Raw genomic sequence first — 26,026 nt, 5'->3', positions numbered from 1 at the left:
GTTATTACCTGTCTTGGTAGTATCTGTGCTACATCCCTCGCTGCAATTTTGGATAAAGAAATAATGTTGGTCTCCATCTCCTCTGGGCTGGAAGTGATGTTCATGATGACTGGCTCATCATCAACATCCCCCTCTTCTACATCTACCTCCATAACTCTAAGGCTTTCTGGAACCTTCCTTTTCACTAGCCTTGTCTTGTGGTGTGCATCACTCTCAGACTGAGCTGGTGGGTTCCAAGTAGCATCTAAATCATCAGAAGAGGGGATTGAAGAAGAAGTTGATGGACTAACCCTCCTTTTCCTTGCTGGGGATCTGGAAGACAATGGATCTTCTGAAAGAGTGGCCTGCTCCTCCTCATCTGCAGGGAGCTGGATTTCCTGAACTGCCCATACTTCAGGAGGAACATCTACTATTGTGGGCTGTTTTTGCAGCTGTTGTTGCAGCTGTTGTGGCAGCTGTTGTGGCGACTGTTGTTGCGGCTGTGGTTGCCCACTTATCTGCTGAGTTTCCACCTGCGTTGATTGGGTACTACTTTGCGATAATGACATTTCAACATTACTGCTCGTTAATAGGCTGGCTACCTCTGCAACACTCATGGGCTTGAGCCTAGGTTGGTGGAGTGGGTCCACTGATGTGGAGGTGCTGCTCCCAGCTTGGTCCCCGGACACCGCTGATGCAGGCATAATTTTTTGTTTCCCAAAAAACATGTTGGCCGGCACACCAGTCTTGGTAAGTGCCACTTCTTCTGTTCCCTCTTCTCACTTGCAACTTTCTTGGTACTGGAGGACTTGGGACCTTTCTTTGGAGCCATCTCCTTCCTCCTGATGTCAGCAGGACGCAGGTGCACAAGCTGCAGAAATGTCTGCAGTCAGCCATGGACGTGACATGGTGCGCAGTAGGACTTCTCTCTGGCAGTACAACAGGTGATGATGACAACTCCTCCTCTGTCTTATTGTGCACGTAAAAAGCAAAGAAGCCAGGAGAAGAACATCAGTGAAATGTTGCATTTGTTGTTGTGGTTCAATTACTACTAGTACAAACAAACAAATATAATATATAACTTTGTATATGGTGGTCACACTTGTTAGAGTTATATTATTCAATATTATTAACTCTGTTTAAGTTATAAAAAAACATAACAATGTAGCCATTCATTCGACTTTGACAACAGGGGCTTTCATGGTATACTGTGTACACTCAGGAAGGATAGGAAAGAAGAAGAACAAAACCAAAAATACAAATGTAATGGAAGTGGAACCTGCTTGGCATTAATTTGCTCATGACGTCATTCAGGGAGCTGCAGCTGGAAAAGGGGATGGAAGCCAAGAGGAACATAGGAAAGACATGCAGGCATATATGGCAGAAGCAGCAGACTACACACTACTGAACTACCACCAGAAATGGCCACCAGCCACATGGACACACAGTCACAAGCAACAAGCAGGAGGCCTGGAAAACAATGAACTGAAGAAGGCCATTAATAGCCAGGCAAAGGAGGCATGCAAAACAAACCAAATGCAAAAACGAAACTCCACAGGGCTAAGCAAGGTGTGCAAGTTACACAACAAACACACCACACACACACACAACAAAGGCATTTATTTAACACACACCAAAAAAGTGAAATGCCCCCCCAAGACACATTTTGGAATTCAATCCAATGCCATCCATGCCCTTTATGATGTTTAAATTCAACAGAACACACAGAAACAGTTGTTTCATGTACCCATGTCTAGCTCTGAGGCTACTGGATGAAAGGCCTATTGGCAGGCTATGCTACAACCTTGCAGACCCATGGCAAAATAACACTGCCTGGCTTCAAAATGGCCACCAGCCATATGGCCAGACCCACAAAAACAAGAAACTAAAGGGAAGACAGACAATGCAGGCCTATGGCAAAAGCAGACTGCCTGACTTCAAAATGGCCACCAGCCACATGGCCAGGGCCACAACAAAAGGATGCCTAGGCCAACAAGGGACAAAGGAAACACATGCAGGCCTATATGGTAAAAGCAGCACCTATAACTACCACCAGAAATGGCCACCAGCCACATGGACACTCACAGTCACAAGAAGCAACAAGCAAGAGGCCTGGAAAACAATGAACTGAAAAAGGCCTATAATAGCCAGGCAAAGGAGGCATGATAAACAACACACATCTTTTAATGCAATAAAACGCAAAAATGAAAATCCAGAGGGCTAAACAAGGTGTGCAAGTTACACAACAAACACACATACACACATGGCAAAGGCATTTATTTAACACACACCAAAAAAGCTAAAATACCCCCCAAAAACACATTTTGCAATTCAATCCATGCCATAAATGATGTTTAAATTCAACAGAATACACATAAACAGTTGGTTCATGCACCCATGAGTACATCTGAGCCTACAGGATGAAAGGCCTATTGGCAGGCTAGGCCACAAGCTTGCAGACCCTTGGCAATTGCACACTGCCTGGCTTCAAAATGGCCACCTGGCCAGGCCCACAACAAGAAACTAAAGGGAAGACAGACAATGCAGGACTATGGCAAAAGCACCCTGACTGCGTTCAAAATGGCCGCCAGCCACAGGGCCAGGCCATCAACAATAAGAAGCCTAGGCCAAAAAGGAACAAAGGAAACACATGCAGGCCTATATGGCAAAAGCAGCACACTTATATCTACCACCAGAAATGGCCAATGAACTGAATCAGGCCTAAAATAGCCAGGCAAAGGAGGCATGCTAAACAACACAGCTTTTAATGCAATAAAATGCAAAACTGAAAATCCACAGGACTAAACAAGGTGTGCAAGTTACACAACAAACACACACCACACACACGCACAACAAAGGCATTTAATAACAAACACCAAAAAAGTGAAAAGCCCCCCAAAAAACACTTTTTGCAATTCAATCCAATGCCATCCATTCCCTAAATGATGTTTAAAATGAATTTAACACACACCAAAGGAACAGTTGTTTCATCATCCACCTATGACTAGCTCTGGGCCTACTGGCTACCCACAGTAAATTGTTTTTAAAATGATTAAAAGTCAAACAATTCTTTCGTTGCAGCCACTGCAATGCACCAATCAAACAACACCAACTTACTTGTAAAATCTCAAATCCAAAAGTCCTCAAATCAAATGATATATGATGCAGCAGCCACAAAAGTGATCTTCCAGCTCCAAATCCAAATGAAAGTGAACAGGACATGGAGAAAGCACTGGGAGGAGCCTGTTGGACAGGAACAGGAAGTGGGAGACTCTGGAGCACTTCTTTCCTCTCCAATAATAAAGTTTTTTTTAAAAAGGACTCCTTGCTCTAAAAAGTACAGCCAAATGTCAATCTGAGTAGTTTTTTTCATCCAAAACATCATTTTCGAGAAAGTTTTATGCTGCTCAAGATATTCTTCTTCTCCATATTGCAAATGTTGCGTGTTTGGCATAGCGAGCTTCACCAAACTGGCGCCGGATGTCCGATGGTGCGTCTGAATGAAGTGTTCGCAATCGTACACTTTTGTGGTGTCTGATGGGGTGCCCGAATGACGTGTTCACGATCGCACATTCTTGCGCGATTGCGCGGCCGGCTATTAAAATCTTGTGGCGCATGAGAACGAATAGGAAAATACGTCGGCAATGCAAGGATTTGGTAAGTCGCTACCGCGTGTGTGAAAACGCATTTTTAAAGCGTAAGCAAGGAAAATTCCGCTACGCAGCGGTTCGCGTATTTTTCGGCAATTCCGCGAAATTGCCGAAATTACACAAATTCTGCAAGCGGAGTGGAATTTACCACCCAGGCCGAATGCAAACATTGTTCATAACAAAATAAACATTGAAAAAAACATATTGAAGCTTATACTTTTTTGTCTTTCTTTTTTTCTAACAGAATCTAAAGAAATGGCTACACCAAGGCAATCAACATACGTGAAATCAAGACGGGGCAACAAACTACTCAAATATGGTGGCTACCTTTATTGTAAGGATAGATTGACTGAGCCCAGTGGAGATGTGTACAACATTTTTCATCCCATTGCCCAGAGCAGTTACTCTTGGGGACTGTGTGGAAAGCACATCTGATCATAACCACTCTGCCTCTGTAATGGAGATAGAAGTTAGAGAGAATGTTCAACAAATCAAACATCTTGCATCCGCCTCCAATGAACCCTATGGTGCGGTCTTGAGGGGGTATTACAATACCTTCTCATCCATGTTGCTAGTAGTTTACCTGCAATACCCAAACTCCGAAGCATGATCCAAAAACAGGCAAGTAATCCTCGGCGTGTGACCCAGAAACCTTTTCTGATATTAATATTACCCAAGAACTTACAATTACTTTGACTAATTTAACTTTGATACTGCATGATAACTAAAACCCTAAAACAAACTGAATATTTTCAACAACCCATAAACTAGTAACACTTGAGAATAGCGGTATTTGGATGATGGATGGTACTTTTAAGTCCACACCCCATCCATTCACCAAAATATACACTAATCATGCCAAAGTAAATAATAAAACAGTACCATTGGTCTACAGTTTACTCCCTGACAAACATTCCTCAACATATTCTGAATTTGTTTCAGTGATAAAAACCAAAACCTTAAATCAAAGCCAATAGAAAAGTGATTGTTGACTTTGAAATATCAACGATTAATGCCATTACTCAAATATATCCCACTCAAACTCAAGGATGGTTTTTCCACTTTTCACAGGTATTTTGGAAAAAAATCCAGAATAAATCCTTATTTGAGGATCAGAGAACTGACAGTAAATTGCAATTTGAATTACGTAAACTACCTGCCTTTTGCTGTGTACCACCTGAATGTGTAGATGAGTTCTACACATCCATTACTGAATTATATTATTACGTACAAAACAACGTCAAATTGGCACCTTTACTAAATTATTTTGAAGACACCTGGATTTGCCATCTAAGCAGGTCGGGTCAGAGGAGGAAGCCCAGGTTCTCTATTGACCGGTGGAACTGCTATGCGATCTGCTTTGAGGGTGGTGTGAAGACTAACACTGCCATTGAGGAATGGCACAACTCCTTCAACAAATCTATTGGCAAGCATCACCCAAACCTCTATCACTTCCTCGACATTTTGAAGAAGGAGAAAACTTTTCCAGGAAATTAGATTTACACAGTCTTTTACAGTTAGTCCGAATCCCCGGGTATCTAAAAGGAGTAAGGAAATGTCAGAAAGACTATTGGGAAAAATTTAAGACTTTTCTTTGATGGGTGCTTCAGACTTCCAGGAAAATATTGTCATTATTATTGTACTACTAACATCCTCTAACACTCTGTCCCATTACTTGCCTGTTTTTACAGTTTTCTAATTTAATTTGCCATTTAAAAAAATATATTTTATTCACAAATATTTTAAAACAAAATCTTCCTACCTGAAAATGTCCTTTTTTTTAAAACTCATGGCAGCATGTTAACTCCACCTGTCATAAAGAGTTTTTCATCCCCAACTATCCAAATAACTCTCCCACTACCAAATCCACAACAATGACCCTGAAAAAATGTTTTGAAACAAAAAATCCAATCCAAACCAGAGATAGATAACCATCCTCTTTTATGCAGAAACAGTGAACCAAAAACAGGTTCCAAAACCTTTTCCAAAGCAGAACTTTTCTCCATGCTAATGCAGAATACCATTTAAAAATGCTGATATCCATTACCAAAAAGTAATCCATGCTTGCCAAGCAGTCTGTTACAAAATGTAAAACAATCCAAACAAGTTTCCTTTCCTTCCAAAGAGCAATCCGTTCAATGAGAAGAAATTCAAAACATCTTCTTTATCTAGAAAGGCAGCATAAAAAAGAACACTTTTTTTCAAAAACATTGAAAAAAGTACTTACTAATGTGTTTTCTTGATTTTTTAAAGCATGTTTTGGAAAAAAATACAACCACTGCGACACAAGCATAGTATTGCAACCTTTATGGTAATGGAATTGAGTGATAAACATTATAATAATACAAAATTGATCAACCCCAGTGCTACAACCTCCCCTTCTATCCTTACAACGAATGTAGTCACCTATATACATCTAAAAAGTAAATAAAATGTGTCTTACTTGGCTGCAGCTCTCCTTTGCTTCCGAAAGAGGTGCACAACTGCGTACGTAATAGCTTGATACAAAAAGAGGACTATTTTGCCCGTTGAAATCAATGGAATATCGTGTGAATGTAACTTTAAATATCATTTTTTAGTATTTCCTAATGTTTAAAAAATATTTTGAAATGTTTTAAGAAGTGAATATTGTTAATGAAGGTTTTACATTTTATTGTTGTTTTAAAAAAATCTTTAATTGTTTTCAATGGAAACAGTGTTGTGTTTTTTTTTATTAATTCTTATTGAATGTTTACATATAAATTATTTATATGTTTTTTCTGAGTGTTTATATTTATTGAAAAACATAAAAAATGTAATAAACCACTTCAACTTTTTTACATTTTATTTTATTAACTCTGAAGTCTTTAATTGTTTTTAAAATGAATGCGCAGGTATTAAAATTAAAATTAATACACTTCCTGCCTTATATCCTCATATCCCTTACATCACGTACTTGAAAACAATGATCTTTTAGTTTTTTTGTGCTCATTAAAATTATGTTTTTATTTATAGCTTTGTGGGATTGATTAATACTGAGGTATTTTTAAAATGAATACCTGAGTATTAATAAACTTACCCACCCTATACCCTTACATCCCATCCCTACAACCAGTTGTCTTTGTTATTAAAATGAATGACTAGTAATTCTTTAAATATGTTTTATTAAGATTAAATTAGTATTCAAGTATTTTGTTTAATTAATACCTGATTATTGAAACACTTTTTAATCTTCCACATAAAAAACAACATTTTTATTTTGGAAATGTAGAGTAAATAAAAACTTGAATATTTAAAATAAATACCTGAGTATTAATAGACTACCATTCCCTATACACCAACATCCCTAACATTCCCGTTCCTAAAACCATTTGTCTTAAATTCTACATTTTTTAGTTGTTATTTTTAAAACTACTACTACATTTTATATTAAATTAACTCTTGTTCTATCAAACAAATACCTGAGTATTAATACATTTCCAACCCGATATCCCTATTACCATTACATCCCACCCCTAAAAATATATTTTTATTTTGAAAGAATTTTTTTTCCAAAAACATTAATATAGAAGTGTAAATGAATACTCAAAACATTAATACAAGAGCATTAATATATTTCGAAATTCAGGAATTGAATTGCATTAAAAACCCTCAACTATTTTTAAAATCCAGTAAACAACCCTAATAAACCTACCACTATACCTACCGATATACTTACAAATATATGCATGGTAAAGGCATGTGTGGTAATGTCACATGCATGGTAAAGTCTTTGGGGCAGATTATAATGTTTTTTGAAAGTCTTTGAATGGGATTCGGTATCTCACAATACGATTCAGAGCCCTTGTTTCTGACCAAATCTTACACATTTCCCAACAACTGATTACGATGCCCGGAAACAGGTCAGGCTGTCCGATGATGCATGGCACATTTAAGTCCACACCCCATCCATTCACCCAAATATACACTATTCATGCCAAAGTAAAGAATAAACTGTACCATTGGTCTACAGTTTACTCCCAGACAAACTTTCCTCAACATATTCAGGATTGTTTTCAGTGATAAAAACCTGACAGGCCAAGTCTTTTGGAGGCGAATCGTACAGCTCTATGGACACGGTTTCTGAGTAAGCGGTTACGATTACCAATTCGGACAGCCATTCCGATTCAGTCTTCCCGACATAAAATGGCTGCGGGAATCTGCCTTTGGGGGCCCGTTGCAGGCCCTCCATCACCCGGAGGCATCCAGTTGGGGCCTGTGGCGGTACCAACCATGCACCATGGGGGCCCGCCACAGGCTGCAAGGTTTTCCCCAACAACCCCTTTTTTCAATGGGAGCCTGTGTTCTCGTTCGGAACACAGGCTCCCTTGAAGTCATACTCGCATAACCCGATTCGGTCAAAAATGATTCCCAACAGATTTGGTCGGAACAGTTTCCAAACAACATCGTAATCGGCCCCCATTTTTGTAACTACATGTTGTGGTAATGACTGTGTGGTAAAGGTAAAGGCTGTTTCCCTTCTCTAAGGGCTAGTTGGTTTGCCTCCTGTTCCTAAAAGCCTCAGATCATCAAAGACTTTTTTTGCCATACCGGCGCTGCCATGGGACTCTGATTCTGGCAGCTGAAACCTCCTCAGACTCCACACGTCCCATCTCTGAAGAGCAGTGCTTCACCTTGGGTGGCTGATACTTCATGCCCCCCATGTGCGTGCCCTGTAAGTGGAGACTCCAGATGAGACTGTTACCTTGGGCAGGGTGTCAAGTGGATCATCTATTACCTTCAAACAAGCTGCCTGGTCAATGTGGAGTGAAGGGACTACGTCATCCCCGCCTCAGCTGCCTTGAGCCATCCGACGCCAGAGACCCACTTCCCTTGTTCTCAGCACCTGGAGCAGGTAGGGATCAGCAGATCTCAGAGGTCCCATCAGCCTCTGTGCTTCCACTGACAGGCAGTGGAATCTGCCTCAATAGTGTGGCAGTGTTGTTTCAACGCATCTGTTTTTTGTGCCTGGTAGTGTGAAACGGTCACAGATACTGTGACTGCCTGATCCAATGCAAGTGTTCTTTTAGCACTCAGTTTGCTAATCTTGATTTTTACCTACTTTAGACAAAATGCACTTACGCTAGTTTTTTCCGGCAGTCCAGAGTTTGCTAATCTTGCATGTTTGCCAACTTTAAAGAAAATGCTTTAAACGCAAGTGTACTTTTGACACCCAAGAACTATTGAACACTGAAATTCTTTATATACTTTTATTGTGCATATCTTGAGAAATATATGTCATTTTATATCGTATTGGTCATGTTTTGCTAATAATACTGACTATTTTTATAAATCAGTATGGAGTCTTTCTGTGGGGTATTCATTGTTTTACTATGTGTGTGCTGCACAAATATTTTACACATTGCCGCTTTAGATAAGCCTGAGTACTCTGTGCCAAATTACCAGAGGGTGAGCACAGGTTATCTTTTACTGTGTACTTAGCTTACCCTGACTAGAGTGGTGGTTTGTGTCTGACTTGGGTGCATACCTCAGCCAACCAGGAATTTTTGTTTCTAACAGAGCCCTTCAAGGTTTCCCTCAGAATCACCTTCCAACAGAGCCCCTCATGTTTCCATGTGCCATCTCACATGCTTGTCATTTGTTTTCTAGCGCCTTTCATGCCAGTGTAGGGAGTCAGAGCACTTTACATCATGCTCACATTCAGAGACAATGAATCATACATGTGCAAATCACTGTTTAAAAATGTTACATGAGACAAAAGAGAAAAGAAGGTGCCGGATTTACATGTCATCCATACCTGTAGGCATTTTTTTAAAGTACTTGGTCTGGAGATGCACAAACTCAGGATTCAAAATCTAACCCACTAGTTGGATTCATTAATAAGATTGTATTTCTACATAAATACACCCGTTTTAGCAACATTAGGATAATGAAAGTCGGGTAAAGAACATAACTTTCGAATCTGTACCATGCAGTTTGTATAAAACTCTTTGATAGGAGGTCATAACTTACTAAGCTAGATTTATTACAATTTTAAGTTATGCATTGCAAGTAACTAAAGGACCTCTGTGCCAAAAGCAGTAACCCATTGAGCTATGCACATTAAATACAGTTCTGTCATTTGTATGGTACACATTCTTTGCAGCAGGCATATTAACCCTGTGCACTACATTAGATGAGCCAAAACTACCAATAGACAAAACTCTGATCTCTCTCCAGCAGGAAGATAAACCACCAGAGATATCAATCTTGACACTTTTATTGCTGCCTGTAAACTGTTGTGGATACAAGGAACTCGGCAAAGCGAGTGAGAAGTGAATCATTACGCTGGACAGTCCCTCTGATTTTGTTACTAGGGTCGACTGCTGCAAAACCGGCCCCCAGTAACAATACCAGCCCCACCCTTCCAGCCTCCTGGGGAAATGCCTGATTCCTAGTACAACCATTTCAGCCTTGACTATGGCAAAGCACGGGGAAGTCTTCAAAACTAAAACAGTTATGAATGACTGATCTCCCAGATGCAGGGTGGCCCACTCTGGCAGCTGACTTCTGTGGACCCTGCATACTGGGGCATACGTCCTAGTCGATTGATGAATATTCTTGTTTCCCTATACTATGTCAGGTGCCCTCAACAGCAGTGACAGTCACTCATCCCATCCCGGACAATTATTTTTCAGCCTTTGTGTTCTATTCACCCTCAAAACAGACAATGGATCCCCTTTCACAGGAGAAACTTTTTGCAGGTTTATGACATATCTAGGGCGACATAATCAGCAACAGAATGGCAAAAGGATTCATGGTCACCATAAATAAAGCAAAAGGTCAAGTTAAAGCAAATATCAAATGGCCAGCACTATGCCAAGTTATTCATGAGTACTGTAAAACACCCCGTAGGACCACAGGGAAGTGCCCATCGGACCTCGTGCTGGGGAGGAGAGTTGGATACAACTGTTACAAATGGAAGAGAAGGCCCCATCAGATCAAGATGTCTTAGTAGTTTGTGAGTACGGTGCTAAGGGAAAGATAAAAATGCAAGTGGATACTCGGTGCCAAGCAACCATATCTGCCCTCAAGGTAGCTGACCTAGTGCTGATGCTCAAGCGTCAAATTTGGAAGTCAGCTATCCTTTTCTGCCCAAGCCACTATCTATCACCAGAGTATAAGGCACCATGATAAGGGCAGTGAATGGGCCTCACTCCATTAACTGGAACAGTTCATACTTCAAAAACGTCTACATAGTCAAAGAAGATGATTGGCAGTGGCTTAACAAAACCTTTGGGGGCCCCCCTGCAACAAAGTAAGAGCTGCCCCCCCATAATGCCCTTACCTTTTCAGTCACCAACCGCTCTGTAGACGTACTTCACCTTTGCTGCCTGCATCCATGTGACATCAGCAGTAGTTTCCGGATACATTTAGGAACAAAGAGAAACAAGCATTGGCAAAGCCACTCGCTCTTACCTTTGCAAGAAATATTGACTTTTCCAATGTGTTTAACTATGTTGTACACCAGCGTGGCTCCTGTTTATCATGGTTAAAGTTAGTGGCAAAGAAGAGAGTGGCAAGGGGTGAAATGCCATAGACTGGAGTAGCGTGGAGTGTCGGAGTGTCATGGAGTTGCATAAAGTGTTGTGGTGTGGCGTAGAGTGTCGTGGAGTGGAGTAGAGTGTAGTTGAGAGGAGTTTTGTGAAGTGGCGCAGTGTCATGTCAGGAGCAGAGTGTAGTGGAGTAAAGTGGAAGGGTATAAAATAGAGGAGAGTGGTGTAGTGTGTCATAGAGTGAAGTGCCAAAATGTGTTGTAGAGTGGAGTGACGCAGGGTGGAGTAGAGGGTTGTGGAGTAGCATAGAGTGGAGAAGAGGGAGTTGTGTACAGTGGAGTAGCTTGTCACAGAATGGAGAGGCATAGAGTCATAAAGTGTCATGGAGTGTTGTAGAACGATGTGGAGTGGCATTGATTGTCATGGAGTAGAGTGCCGTAGAGTAGAGTGGAGTGGCATACAGTGTGGTGGAGGGGCACAGAATTAACGGGCATAGGGTGGAATGTCATGGAGTGGCAAAGAGAGTTGTAAAGTGGCGTAGATTGCTGCAGCGTGGAGTGAATACATTGGAGTAAAGTTACTTGAAATGGTGTAGAGGTAGTTGCGTAGATTGGCGTAGAGTTTTGTGGAGTAGAGTGTCGTAAAATGAAATAGATTGATTAGGAGATAAGTGGCATAAAGTGGAGTAGAGTGTTGTGGAGTGGCATAGAGTGAAGTAGGGTGTCGCAGAGCGGAGTTTTGCACAGTGAAATATTGTGGAGTAGATTGTTGTAAAGTGGAGTACAGTGCTGTAAGGCAGAGGGGCATAAAGGGTTGTAGAGTGGAGTGGCATAGAATGGAATGGCATAGAGTGGCGTAGTGGTGTAGAGTGGAGTAATGTGTGAAAGTAGTGGAGTAAAGTTTCAGGGAGTGGCAAAGAGAGAGTTGCGTAGAGTTTCATAGAGTGTTGTAGAGTGGCATAGAGAGTTCTAGAGTGGAGTGGCATAGAGCAGGGCAGAGTATTGTAGAGTTCACGGGCTATAGAGTGTTGTAGGGGGAGTGGTATACAGTGTTGTAGGGTGGAATTCAGTAGAGTGGAGTGGCATAGCATACAATGGAGTAAACTGTCATAGAGTGGAGTCGCACAGAGTGGAGTTGCAGAGAGTAGTATGGCATAGAGTGTAGGACCTTAGAGCATTGGGGATAGAGTGGAGGGGCATAGATTAGAGGGGCGTGCCATAGTGTGCCATAGTGTGCCATAGAGTGGAATGGCATAGAGTGGAGTGTGGCATATAGTGGAGTGGTGTAGAGTGGAGGGCCATGTTATAGAGTTGAGTAGCGTAAAGTGGAGTAGCATTACCAGCTGTCTGTAGACCTGAGTTAGAGATGAAGAAAGTTTTAGCAGGTCTTGTAATCACTTTCATAAAATTATTGAAGAAAGTGTGAGAAATATATCAAGTGATTTGATGGAGAGATCTGTCATATCTAGAAGTTTGGAGATATGAATGTTGTTTGCTCCTGTTCTGAACTGCGCTAGAAGCTACTGGACAGTAGTTCTTGGACACTGGCTGATTTGGTGTCTTTAAAATGCTGGTAGGGCTGGGCGGAATATGTTATATGCAGGAAGGGTCTACTACAGCTCCAACCTTATGACATTTCAGAGATACCAGCATGTTGTGAAAAACCTTTGGATTTCCATAAAGGTCAGTCCACCTGCAGCTAACATCTGTATTAAAGATAGACACAATTTGGTTAGTGTCCCCCTCGTTCCTCTGAGCACCACTGCAACCAATGCACCTTTGTGTTTACAGGTCTCCCAGTTCCTATCTGCAGTTCTCCTCTTCTCCCTTCCTTTCACTGTCTCTCCTCCCTCAAATACTTTCACCATCTCTCCTTCCCATCATCATCCCTCTCACTCATCCGTATGTTCTTCCTGCCTTTTTTCACCATCAAATTTAGCTCCATTTTTTTCTGTTTGTCCTCTTCATTTCCCCCTACACTTACTCTGTGCTCAAATCTCTTCTCTCCCTTTCTCTATATCTTTTTTCTACCTCTGGTGTCCCATCCTCTTCCTTCCTTAACTTGTGTCCTTCATATTTTTTCTCTTTTCCTCTGCAGTCCCTTCTCATTTTTCATATTTCTCATTCCAATATCTTTTCTTTTCCATTTCTGTGCTCTCCCATCTCATTTTTATTTTATTTCTCTTTGCCCTTCTTATTTATGCATTTCTCTCAGTACACTTAAATTTCTGCGCTCTATTGCTCTTTATCTTTCCTATAGATTTCCTATAGATTTCCTACCTTTCGCTAACCATCTCTTTTATTTCATTATTTCAGTTGTCTCCTTTCTTCTTTCTACCCTCCTCTCTGTCATTTATATCTTCTACTTTTTCTCTCTAATCTTGTTGCTATATTTCATTATGCCATATTTCGCTTGCTGTCTCTGCTCTTCCCTTATGCTATGCAATGCGTATAGCATTGGTCTAATTTGTCACCCTCACCTTTCCTTCTCCCCTTTTTATCCCCACCCTGTCTTCTCTATCCCTTTTCCAGCTGTCATTGTCCTTATAGCGCCTCATGACCTCTTTCCTTCTGCATGTATCTCCTTCATACTTTCTTGCCAATTTCTTTTTCGTTCCCACCACTGATTACTTTTCCCTCCTCTATTATTCTTCATACTTTACTGTCTCCTTTCTTTCTCACAAAAACAAAAATCATAATTGTTTAGAAACCACTGTATACCACTTGGTGCCCTTACATACTCTGTAGTGCTTAAAAGCTTTAATCAGTGCAGAGAATGCAATGGCACAGAGTGGTATTTGGCCATGCTATTTACTTAATGCAAAAACAACAGTTGATGTTCAGAATGCAGAACAATGTCATACATTCACCCCAGTACAGAGATCTGGGCCTAAATCCATCGTCTTTTTGCACTCCACACCACCCCAGTTCAGACATGGCCATATGCAAGTCAGTCTTGACCCTGTGTCTCATGGGAACAGTCAGCCGGAAATGCTAAGCCATGTCTTACCTAGACCGGAATCAAGCATCCTAAGACCGGTTTCTGGCTATCAGCCGTCATCAGCCAGGATAGCTTGACTCCAGTGGTGTGGAGAGCATGGGACTCACATCTGAGCATACCCGTCCCACTCGGGGTGACAAATGCAAAAAAAGTTGATGGACAGAATGCAGAACAATGTCATACATTCACCCCAGTACAGAGATCTGGGCCTAAATCCATCGTTTTCTGCACTCCACACTACCCCAGTTCAGACATGGCCATATACAATCCAGTCTTGACCCTGTGCCTCATGGAAACAGTCCAGCCCGAACTGCTAAGCCATGTCTTTCCTGGACCGAAATCAAGCATCCTCGGACTGGTTTCTGGCTATCAGCCATCACCAGCAAGGATAGCTTGACTCCAGTGTTGTGCAGAGCACGGGACTCACGTCTGAGCATACCCGTCCAACTCGGGGTGACAAATGCAAAAACAACAGTTGATGGACAGAATGCAGAACAATGTCATACATTCACCCCAGTACAGAGATCTGGGCCTAAATCCATAGTTTTTTGCACTCCACACCACCCCAGTTCAGAGATGGCCATATGCAAATCAGTCTTGACCCTGTGCCTCATGGGAACAGTCCAGCCTGAACTGCTATTTACTTAGGCAGAATGCATCCTTGTATCCATTTTTGGACTAAGAAAATAAGGCAAAAATTGAATGTAAACTTCTCAAATTTAGCCTACTCCTTCTAGCACATGTCCCAAGCATCCACAGAAGTAGATCCGTAGGTCGAGCCCTCTCATACATCGCTCATAAAGCATGACATGAGCTCCCAGTTCACACGTTCTTCTTGAATTATGCAAGAAGTTGAAGATCTGGCTCCCTTTCTGAGATTAGCCAAACCTACCTGCAAAGTGCCTGGAAACCCTAATCAATCAGAGTACTTGTAGAGCGTGCTACTTACCCGTGAGGGTCTCAAGGCACTGAGGGGAGGGGGGTGCTGCTACTGCTCGAAGAGCCAGGTCTTGAGGAGTCGTCTGAAGGTGAGTAGGTCTTCGGTCAGCCGTATGTGGGTAGGGAGGGTGTTCCAGGTCTTGGCGGCGAGGTAGGAGAAGGATCTGCCACCGGAGGTCGTTCGTTGGATGCGGGGGACAGCGGCAAGGGCGAAGTTGGTGGAGTGGAGCTGGCGGGTGGGGGTCTAGAAGCTGAGTCTGCTGTACAGGTAGGCTGGTCCAGCGTTGTGGAGTGCTTTGTGTGCGTGGCTGAGGAGCTTGAAGGTGATCCTCTTGTCAACGGGGAGCCAGTGTAGGTCTCTCAGGTGGGGGCTGATGTAGCTGCGGCGGGGGACGTTGATGATCAGTCGGGCAGAGGCGTTTTGGATGCGTTGTAGTTGTCGTAGGTGTTTGGCTGGGATTCCTGCGTAGAGTGCGTTGCAGTAGTCTGCTGCTGACAAGGGCCTGTGTCACCGTTCTTCTTGTTTCGTTCGTGATCCATTTGTAGATCCTGCGGAGCATGCAGAGGGTGTTGTAGCAGGAGGAGGAGATGGCACTGACCTGCTTAGCCATTGAGAGGGAGGAGTCAAGGATGAATCCTAGGTTGTGTGCATGGTCGGTGGGTGTTGGCGCTGATCCCAATGTGGACAGCCATCAGGAGTCATCCCAGGCTGAGGGGGTGGGTCCGAGGATGAGTACCTCCATCTTGTCCGAGTTCAGCTTCAGACAGCTGCTCCTCATCCAGTTGGCTATGGCCTTCATTCTCTTGTGGAAGTTGGTTTTGGCGGTGTATGGGTCCTTGGTGAGGGAGAGGATGAGCTGGGTGTCATCGGCGTAGGAGATGATGTTGAGGTCGTGATGGCGGGCCACTTGTGCGAGGGGGCGATGTGAATGTTGAACAGCGTCGGGCTGAGGGATGAGCCCTGGGGACGCTGCAGATGATGTCGGTGGCTTCAGATCGGAAGGGTGGGAGGCGGATGCTCTGGGTTCTGCCGGAGAGGAAGGACGTGGTCCAGCCAAGGATCTCTTGGCTAATCTGATGAGGTGGTGGTGTCTGCAGGTGGCGTCCTTGTGGGCTGCGTGGTTGTCCGGTGTGCGTTCGTGGAGCCATATTTTCTTCAGTTTCCGGCAGGCCCGTTTGGAAGTCTGGAGCTCGTTTGGTGAACCAGGTGGCTCTCTTGCTGGCGTGGTTGTTGGAGGGTTTCTTGAGCGGGCGAGGGTGTTGGTGCAGTCATCGATCCACTGTCTGAGGTTGCGGGCTGCAGCGTCAGTGTTGGTGGGGTCGGGGGTGGGTTCTGGGCGAGGGTGGTGGTCAGCCGGTCCTCTGTGACTTTGCTCCAGCAGTGGTGAGGCAGCTGTTATGTGTTGGTGGTGCGTGGTTGGTTTCTTGAAAGTGAATTGGATGCAACGGTGGTCAGTCCAGTGGAGTTCGGTGGTGTGGTAGAAGGCAACGTGGGTGCCTGTGGAGAAGATGGGGTCCAGTGTGTGAACGGCGGCGTGGGTGGGTACGGTAATGAGTCAGCTGAGGCCGAGGTTGGCGAGGTTGTCAATCAGGGTGGCGAGGTTGGCGTCGTTGTTCTCGAGGTGGAAGTTCAGGTCCCCGAGGAGGATGTAGTCCATGGAGGCGAGTGTGTGGATGCTGGTGAGGTCGGGGATGGAGTCGCTGAACTGAGCCCGGGGTCCGAGGGGTCTGGCGATGAGTGTTCCTCTGAGGGTGGTGTTGGGGTTGGTGTGGATCCGGAAGTGCAGGTGTTCGGCGGTGTTGAGGGTGTCGTCTGCGTAGGTGGCGACCTTGAGGGTCGATTTGTGGCCGATCGCTATTCCTCCTCCGGTTCTGTTGGTGCGATCCCTGTGGGTGATCTTGTAGCAGGCCGAGATTGCTATGGCAATGTCAGGTGCCAAGGAGTCGTTCCACCAGGTCTCGGTCAGGAAGGCCACATCTGGGGCAGAGGTGTCAAGCAGATCCCAGATCTCGACGGCGTGTTTGCTTGTGGAGCGGGTGTTGAGGAGTATGCAGCGGAGGTGGTTGGGTCCTGTCCTTGGAGGTTTGGTGGTTCTGTCTCAGGTGAAGCTGCAGGTGCGGCAGTAGAAGGGTCCGTGGGTCCATTTTGGGGTGGCCTGGAAGCAGGTGTGGTTTCGGCTGGCTTTGAGTGCGTGGAGGTTGCTGGCTTCATAGTGGAGTCTGGTGTTGTGGTGTTCGCGGTGTCCAGGGGTTCTGGTGCTGGGCGTGGTCCAGGCGCGGATGGGCGCTGAAGGGCTTGCCTTGGGCGCGCCTTTGGCGTGCCCGCGGCACGCTCGCTGCGTGCGTCCGCTATGCGTGTCTGCTGCGCACGTCCGCTGCGCAGCTGCCACCTTTTTAAGGGGAGCTGGGAGGGAGGAGCAGCTGGGAGGAGGGAGGTGGGAGGTGGGAGGCAGGGGTCAGCGACTGGGCAGGGGGGCAAGCCTAGGGCACAAAGCGCTGGTTGGAGTCGCAGCAGGGGAGCGACCTACCTGGAAGGTCAAGGGTGGCTCTCCTCACCCTGCAGCTGCCTCCAATTGAGGGGAGCTGGGAGGGAGGAGCAGCTGGGAGGTGGAAGGCAGGAGGCAGGGGTCATCGAGTGGGCACGGAGTGCGGGCCGCAGGGCCAGCAGCAGCAGGAAAGCAAGTGGGCAGGGAGGACAAGCCAAGGGCACAGGGCACCTAGTGCTGGTTTGAGCTGTAGCGGGGTGAGCTACCTACCTGGGAGGTCATGGGTCGCTCTCCTACCCGCGCAGCTGCCGCCAATTTGAGGGGAGCTGGGAGGGAGGAGCAGCTGGGAGGCGGGAGGCAGAAGGCTGGGGTCAGCGAGTGGGCGCGGGGGCAGGGCCACAGGTGCAGCAGCGGCAGGAAAGCGAGTGGGCATGGGGGGCAAGCCTAGGGCACAGGGCACAAAGCGCTGGTTAGAGCTGTTGCGGGGGGAGCGACCTACCTGGGAGGTCATGGGTCTCTCTCCTCACCACGCAGCTGCTGCTGATTTGAGGGGAGCTGGGAGGGAGGAGCAGCTGGGAGGCATGGGTCAGCAAGTGGGCGCGGGGCGGCGGGACCACAGGGGCAGCAGCGACGGGCAAACGAGTGGGCAGGGGGGCAAGCCAAGGGCACAGGGCACAAAGCACTGGTTGGAGCTGTAGCGGGGGAGCGACCTACCTGGAAGGTCAAGGGTCGCTAATGGGTGACAGTGTTCTATTCAAATATATATAACTTAGCATACCATGAGGTCTGTGCTCCAGTGCTATTTTTCCTGCTCTCCCTTGTGCCCCCAGCTCCACAGCTCCATACCAGGAGATGATACAGAAAAAATAAACATTGCACCTTGCCACAAACATTAGTTCATTTCACTACATTTCATTGCAAATTAGTATTTGGTCAACATGTTTAAATCTGACTTTATATGTATGTGTGTATTGATATCTAAATATACCTGGATATATTTATACATTCTAAACCAACATGTATGTGTGTGGGGACAGACAGACAGACAGACAGACAGACAGACAGACAGATAGATAGATAGATAGATAGATAGATAGATAGATAGATAGATAGATAGATAGATAGATAGATAGATAGATAGATAGATACCGGCATGACTGGTATTTTATTGTCCCTGCAATACAAAAATTAGAAAAATCAGCTAAAGTCGTATTGTATTCCCTTTATCAGAACATACTTCAAAAAGTTAATGTAAGAAGAAAACACCTTGAAATGTGATATAGAGCAGCCTTAATACCACAACTGATAATTTAAGTGAATAAAGACAAACCCACGTTAAAATAAATACCATTTTATATACAGTTGTGCTTAAGAATTATGTTGGGGCCTTTGCAGAATATTAAAAAATTCAAAAGAGGGCCAGTATTTTTCTCTGGGAAAGGTGACAACCTTACGTACCTCTCTCCCAAAGAGCTGGGTTCAGTCCAAAGAAATAAATAAAGGGGCAGATGGTCGCTCGAGGCCATTGCTGACATCATAAAAATATTGTGTCGTGTGTGAGCTTTATGTCAGTGCCTCGCGGTGATACCTAGCTGCATCCCCAGGGCCTAGCCTGCATGCTACACAAGCGATGAGGCTTGTGCAAGTCTGCATGCATCACTGGCAGCATATTCCTGACATCTCATCATCGGCGTATGCATGCCTGGCAGCTTTGCACCTCGGTGATCCCTGAAGGTCTACACCCTAAAGAGAGCCTGCCCTGAGGGCGAGTGTGCACCTCAACCCCTGCTGCTTTGCAGCACTCTGCAGCGGTTCCCCACTACCTCTCCTGCAGCGGCTCCAGGGAATCCAGGCATGGACAGACTGATGTTGCCTGCTGTGGCCGTGAGAAGCCCACCTGTTCTTCCACTGCTACGTTGGCTGGTGCGTCCTCCCTGCCTCATGTCTACGGCTTCCCCAGAGGGCTCACACTGTGGCCCCACTTGCTCCTTCTGCACGGACACTCACTTCTCCCCAGCCACTCCTGCCCTCCTACATCAGTCGGCTGTGACTTGCATTGTCATTAGTGTGTGAAGCGACCCCAGCACGGGCGGAGATTGAGTACAGACGCCTGATCATGGGTCCTCACCGCATACACCACGCGGATCACGGGTCTCCCCTGTAATGGAACTGAGAAGCATCCAGAGGAGTCTGCTACCCAGCTCTCAATGGTGCTTCAGCCCTATCAACCTGCACAAGGTGTGGACCAGCTGCCAGGTCAAGTGGTGGCATTGGCTACAATAGGGAATCCAAAGATTTGCTTTGCTGCCAGGCCCAACCTGCACTCCCTAGTTACTGCTGATTCGCTAATTTATGTCCCCTTCATCATCTCACATGTCCACAAAGCGGCAGTGGGATTATAGCACGTTAACAATAAATACTTGCCAGTATGAGTGTGCCACAGCAAGACCAGTACCCAGAGAACCAAGCATGCACTGACACAGCCGCCTACTCCCATGCCTCTGTGACGCCACTACCACCTTTCAGCAAACTGTCAGGTACGGCCACAGCTGCGCCCAGGCGGTGTTCATGGATTGGACGAATACAGCATTATTTCCACGCTACATGATAATTGGATGGGGCCATGAAAAGATTGTTACTCCTGCACTTTGGGGTTACAGAGCTATATGAGCTATTCAAGACACTATTAAACATTGGGGGTGACACCGATTTTCACACAGCAGTGAGGGTAGACTCGATTATGAATGCTTCAAATTACGCCAGGCCACCCAGGCAGGTACAGAGTCAGTCAATATATTTTATGCACAAATATAAAAATGAGCGTGCACCTGTATCCACATCAATCAGCAAGAGGAGATCCGGGTACAAATAATACAAGGGTGTCGGTCCACAGTACTACAGTGCCTCATCTTAGCCCAATCAAATGAACTGTCGAACACCAGGGCCAACAATATAAAAGCATCCCTGGGAAAGATGGCCCCTCATTCCGGCTCCCAAAAGGCCCCAACATCAAGGTGCAATGGGTTAATGTCATACAAAGACGCACAGGCCGGCATGGCAGATGCCAAGCCCGAAGCAAGGTGAAAGCTCTGGAAATTGATGGCTAGAGCCCAAGGTGCCAGGCATGTGCTTCGCCAAAGGGAAAATGGGCTTGAAGTGTAGGAAAGCCAACCACTTTGTTTGAAGGTGAACCGATCCGGAAGATCTCAGATTACTCCCAAGTCCCAGAGGACAACAACCACGGCCCTGTACCAGCTGTCACTTAAGGACATTGCGGAGGCGGGAGACCTCAGTGGTTATGGGCAGAGCACCCATCTGGAAAAGGAGGACGTCTACGTCGTCATGGAGTTTTTTGCCAGAAGAGTGAAACACAAGGGGCGGCTGCCAACCATGAGCATAGTTCACATAAGAGGTACTCTGGTAAAAGCACTCATTGACACTGGAGCATCAGTGAATGTGATGGATTCCAAGCAGTTAGAAAGGTTGACACCACACACTAGCTATCTGCCAGCCGAGTGAGGATATTCACACATGGAGGTACAGGTCGCTGCAGCTCCAAGGAACCATCGAAAGAGAATCCCCCTCGCCGAATTCTCACAGCTTTCCTAGGGTCTTGGAAAGTTGAAAGGCACGCAGGTCAAGCTGCACGTAGATGAATCCATTGAGCTCACAACCTTGAGACACCCAAGAGTCGCTTAACACCTGCAGCCCCTGCTAAAGCGTGAGCTGCAAGGGCTGGAGAACAAGGAGTCATTGAGCCCTCACCTGCACTGCTGTCTTATGGGACTGGAGCCCTGAAGCTGACAAGGCCAACAGGGCTAGTAAAGAGGCCCTACTTGGCAAGGTCACCATGGCCTACTTTCATCCCCACAGGAAAACAAAGCTGATAGTTGAAGTCAGCCTGTTGGGCCTCAGCACTCTACTCATGCAAGAAGGAGCACACAAAGAATGGGTTCCTGTAGCGTACGCTAGTCCTGCACTGTCAGATACTGAAACGCGCTAGACGCAGATTGAGAGCGAGGCATTGGCCATAAGCTGGGCATGCTAAAATTTGCTTCTATACTTTTCCGGTCATGTATTTAAAGCTCAAACACAACGTCCAACGGTATGGGCAAGAATCGGGCACACAAGTGTATAATCCTGGTAACTGTATTTCCAATAGTTTAGGACTCACTCCACTCTCAGTAGTCCCACCGCCTCTGGACCAATTTTAAACACAATATAACCTTGATCCGAAAGGAGCACTTTTTTCATCAAAATACCCAAGTTAATTGCTCTTTATGTAGCTCAATTCACAAAAAGTCCATAGGCAATTTATATGTATCCAATTAATGCATTTTATTTCACAATGTTCCCTTCATTTATTTTTTGTATTTGTTTTCTTATTTACACCACATCCACCCAATACTACCCCAATTTGCTCAGAAAAAAGAGTCTCTATTTGACCAACCTCAATCAAAACTTATTATGACCATATATTTCAAATAATTACCTCAAAACATTAGTAGTCGCAGCTAGTTTCTAACAAGCTAACCCTCTTGGCATCATCCATCTGTCCTTTCAATTGTATGTGTGATCTGGGGGAAACGGGAACATAGTATAACTGTCAGTCTAATGATGAGGGTGTCCCTCAATGCACTTTATCCTAATCACTCTTCATTACTGTCACCACCCTTGTTTAGAAAAAGTAAAAGGCATAAATATATTCCAAAAGCCTTCCATCATATTCTATTAGTGAAGCGAGACCTGCCCCTCTCAATCCTTGGCAAGCCCTCCTTCACTGTCTGCGAGCCATGACTCAATCCAAAACTAATATTTCAGTTCCTCTGTTCAATTAAAAATGAAGTCCATCTGGATGGTGCGATCTTTCCCACCAAGTATTTTCACCACAAACTTATCTACTATTTGTACATTTACTCCTCCAATCAGGAGAGTGGATTTTCAAGCCTCCATTAGGCTAATTTCTGACTGCTCCCTCTCTGGTCCTCCTTGTGTGTTCAGCCAATCATCATACAGTGCCAGAAACTAAGTCAACTGCCAAGTACTTTCACCACAAACTTGCCTACTGTTATTGAATTTTACTCCTCCAATCACTAGAGTTGATTTTCATGCCTCCATTATGCTAATCTCTCACTGCTCCCTCTCTGGTCCTCCCCGTGTGTCCAGCCAATCATCATACAGTATCAGAAACTAAGTAAACCGTCATTACAATGCGGTTTCCTCTCAGGTTCTCATAGTTGCTGGAACCTGATTGGATAAAGAAACTCCATGTATCTACCAATGATAACAGTCTGCCAACTCTCCATGACCCTAACCCTGCCGCAACCTTCTAAATATGTTGTGCGTGATTTCAAGCACACTTTCACTGCAGGGTGAAGCTACTTCCCAATGCCTGCAGTGCATTACAATAAATTGCAATTTTATCAACTTCACTATCCTCATCTCAATTTTCACCAGACAAAAGCAGTCTACAAGTTCTTATTCAACATCATCAGTCTGTTACAAATATGCCGGAATCGCCCCTACCTGATATCAATATAAAGGATCATTTTTATTATGTTGGTTAAGTCGGAGTATGTCGTAATGCAGGATCAGCTATATGCCATGTCTACCTCATTCCAAGTAACTCAAGTCACAGCATGGGACATATGACCCTGACCACATGCAATTACAGTGTGATATTAGTCTCATTCGTGGCCCTTTTGCCCCATGATAACTAATTACCCTGATCAGGTATGCAAACCCCTTCATATGAAAAACGAGAGCAGTCTCCATCTAAGTCCTGGTCCTACTCCACATCTCTATTCCAAGCAATCAGAATATCTTGTGTGGCTTTACAAGTAAAGCAAACCGCGGCATCAAACACCCATACCATAGGAGCACGATCCGTACTTTCCATCACAATTAGCTTGGATCCCTCATGAGTTTCACAATTAATACAAAACACAAAAAAATCCCAGATCCCTGACTACAAAAAGTAATGGAACTCATTATCACTATTCAAACCAAGTTCAACTGACCTCAGCCTACTGATCCACTTTGCCTCTTCTTGGCTTAATTTCAGTTCCCGGTTCCCTCATCTAAAATTAACGGTTATTTGTTTGATGCCATGAAATTTCATATATAGCGAGGCCGGATGTCTCTCCTTCATATGTTGGTATATAGTGACCTAATATCATTATTCAATATGGCACGTCTGTGCTCTTGAATTCTGATTTTTAACACTCTCTAAGTGCTTCCAACATACACTTTGTCGCAATCACAAATTATCACATAAATAACACCACAACATTCACAGTTTATGAACTCATTAATGTGGTACAGTCTATTGGTGTTAAATCTAAAACTTTTAGAGCGATTTATCCCGCAATCACAAATACTACATGATCCACAAATAAAAAAAACTTTCAGTTGTTGGGCGAGCCAACTTTTCCCTCAATCACAAATTGGTTCCAGATAATTTCAGACTTTTTCTATACATGACTGTCGGTTATTGATAATATAATTTAATTTGTCAAACCTTGAACACTTTTCAACAGATTCCAGTTTTTACTGAGAATCTTGTACACCTGATTATGTTGTATATTAAAAGAAGAAATAAAAGCCAATCTTTCTTCCGATTCCCTTCTTTGCTTCTGAATGAGGATGTCCTCTCTTCTTATACCCAGTACCCGGCTCCTGGCCTTCACCAAATTAGATCAAGTATACCCTCTTGTCACTAGTCTATTCTGCAACTCATTCCCTAGTCACTGTGGAGGATGAGCACTATCAGATCTTGAGATCGAGTTAGTGGCTGTTTGTTTTCTATATAACCTACTTTGTAAGCTCTTGTCCAGTATGTACAACTGCACATCTAAAAATTCAATGGTGTTCTTATAGTGAAACATGGTGAATCTAACGTTATGGTCATTTGCATTCAGGAAATCACAATATGCTGACAAAAACTGATTAGTTCCCCTCCAAATCAGCAAAATATCATGAATCTCTCCCAAAACAGGATTAAGTCCATCCATTTGCTTTTGTTCCAGGCATGCTCCCTCTCAAACCACCACATAAGAGGTTGGTATAAGAGGGAGCAAACCTGGATCCCATGGCCGTCCCTCGGATCTGGTGGAACCCCCCCTCCTCAAACAAGAAAAAATTGTTGTTCAATATAAGATTGTTCATTTCTAAAACCATGTTGGTATGTTCATGCTAACTAGCACTCAGACTACCCATAAAATGACTGAGTGCCTGCTGTTCCTTCTCATTGTCATTACATGTGTATAGTACCACCACATCCAGCGTTACAAAACTAATTTCATCATCCCAGGTAACATCCTGCAGCTTATTCAACACATCTATTGTATATCGAATATACGAGGGAAAGTTAACTACCAAAGGTTTCAGAAACAAATCAACAAATTCCGATGGGTGTACAGGTAAACTTTCTATACTCGGGATTATGGGTCTGCCCTGAGGATCTCACATTGATTTGTGTATTTTTGGGAGTATACATATAAATGGATAAGTAGGACTGGTATTGTTCAAATACTTATATTCATGCTCATCTAATAAGCCCTGCTCTTTCCAAGAAAACTATCTTTCAGTGATGAGCCTACCAGTTTCTTTCGATGGATTCCTTCTCAACCTTTTGTAACAGGTCTCATCACTTAGCTGCCTGTTAATGTCATTGCTATAATCTGATCTCCTCATTATAACAATGTTCCACCTTTGTCAGCTTCCCTATTCACTATACTGGTGTCCTTCCCCAATTCCGTTAGAGCCAAACGTTCCTCTTTGGACATGTTTCTATTGTCAACATGACTGCACTTTCTCCCATTTCCCAATCCTCCAATTCATGCAGTTCGCTCATAGCCCTTTTCACAAATAAATCTATTGGAGCAAATTGTGTCCCCTCCGGTACAAATTTGGAAGTGGGTCTCAAACCACTGGTGCAACTCAAATCAGAAGAAATATTTAATATAGCCGTAAGATCCTCTATCCCATATTCCTCCCCTTCGGCTAAGGATAATAAAAATTGTATGTCACGCATGTGTGCAATAGTTGGTTCAGATGATTTTATTATATCTTGTGGTACAATATCATATCTGTCAATAGTAGAAAAAAAACGTTTCAAAGTCTTCTTGCAAACTTGAGTAAATCAATATGTAAATCAGTGTAGTTACATCTCATATTTGGACAGAAAGAGAGCCCTCGTTATGCTTATTCAAAATCCGATCAGACAAATTAATAACTTGCAAATCATTGCCATCTTCTGCCTTAACCAATACAGACCTATCCTGTTCTTTCACACCGTGTTTTTGTTCTGCCTGCGCATGCCCATTCTTAAATTTTCTGTGCCTCCGCTTGCCCCTCCTTGTTCTGTTCCAACTTTCCTCTTTCCCCTGCGCATCCTTTGAATTTCCTCAGAAAAAGAGGAACTATTGGTGGGTCTAGGTCCTACTGCAGTAATAGC

The sequence above is a fragment of the Lissotriton vulgaris genome, chromosome 2_1 (genome assembly GCF_964263255.1).
Source record: "Lissotriton vulgaris chromosome 2_1, aLisVul1.2, whole genome shotgun sequence".
Classification (NCBI taxonomy): domain Eukaryota; kingdom Metazoa; phylum Chordata; class Amphibia; order Caudata; family Salamandridae; genus Lissotriton; species Lissotriton vulgaris.
This window is presented reverse-complemented; position numbering follows the sequence as displayed.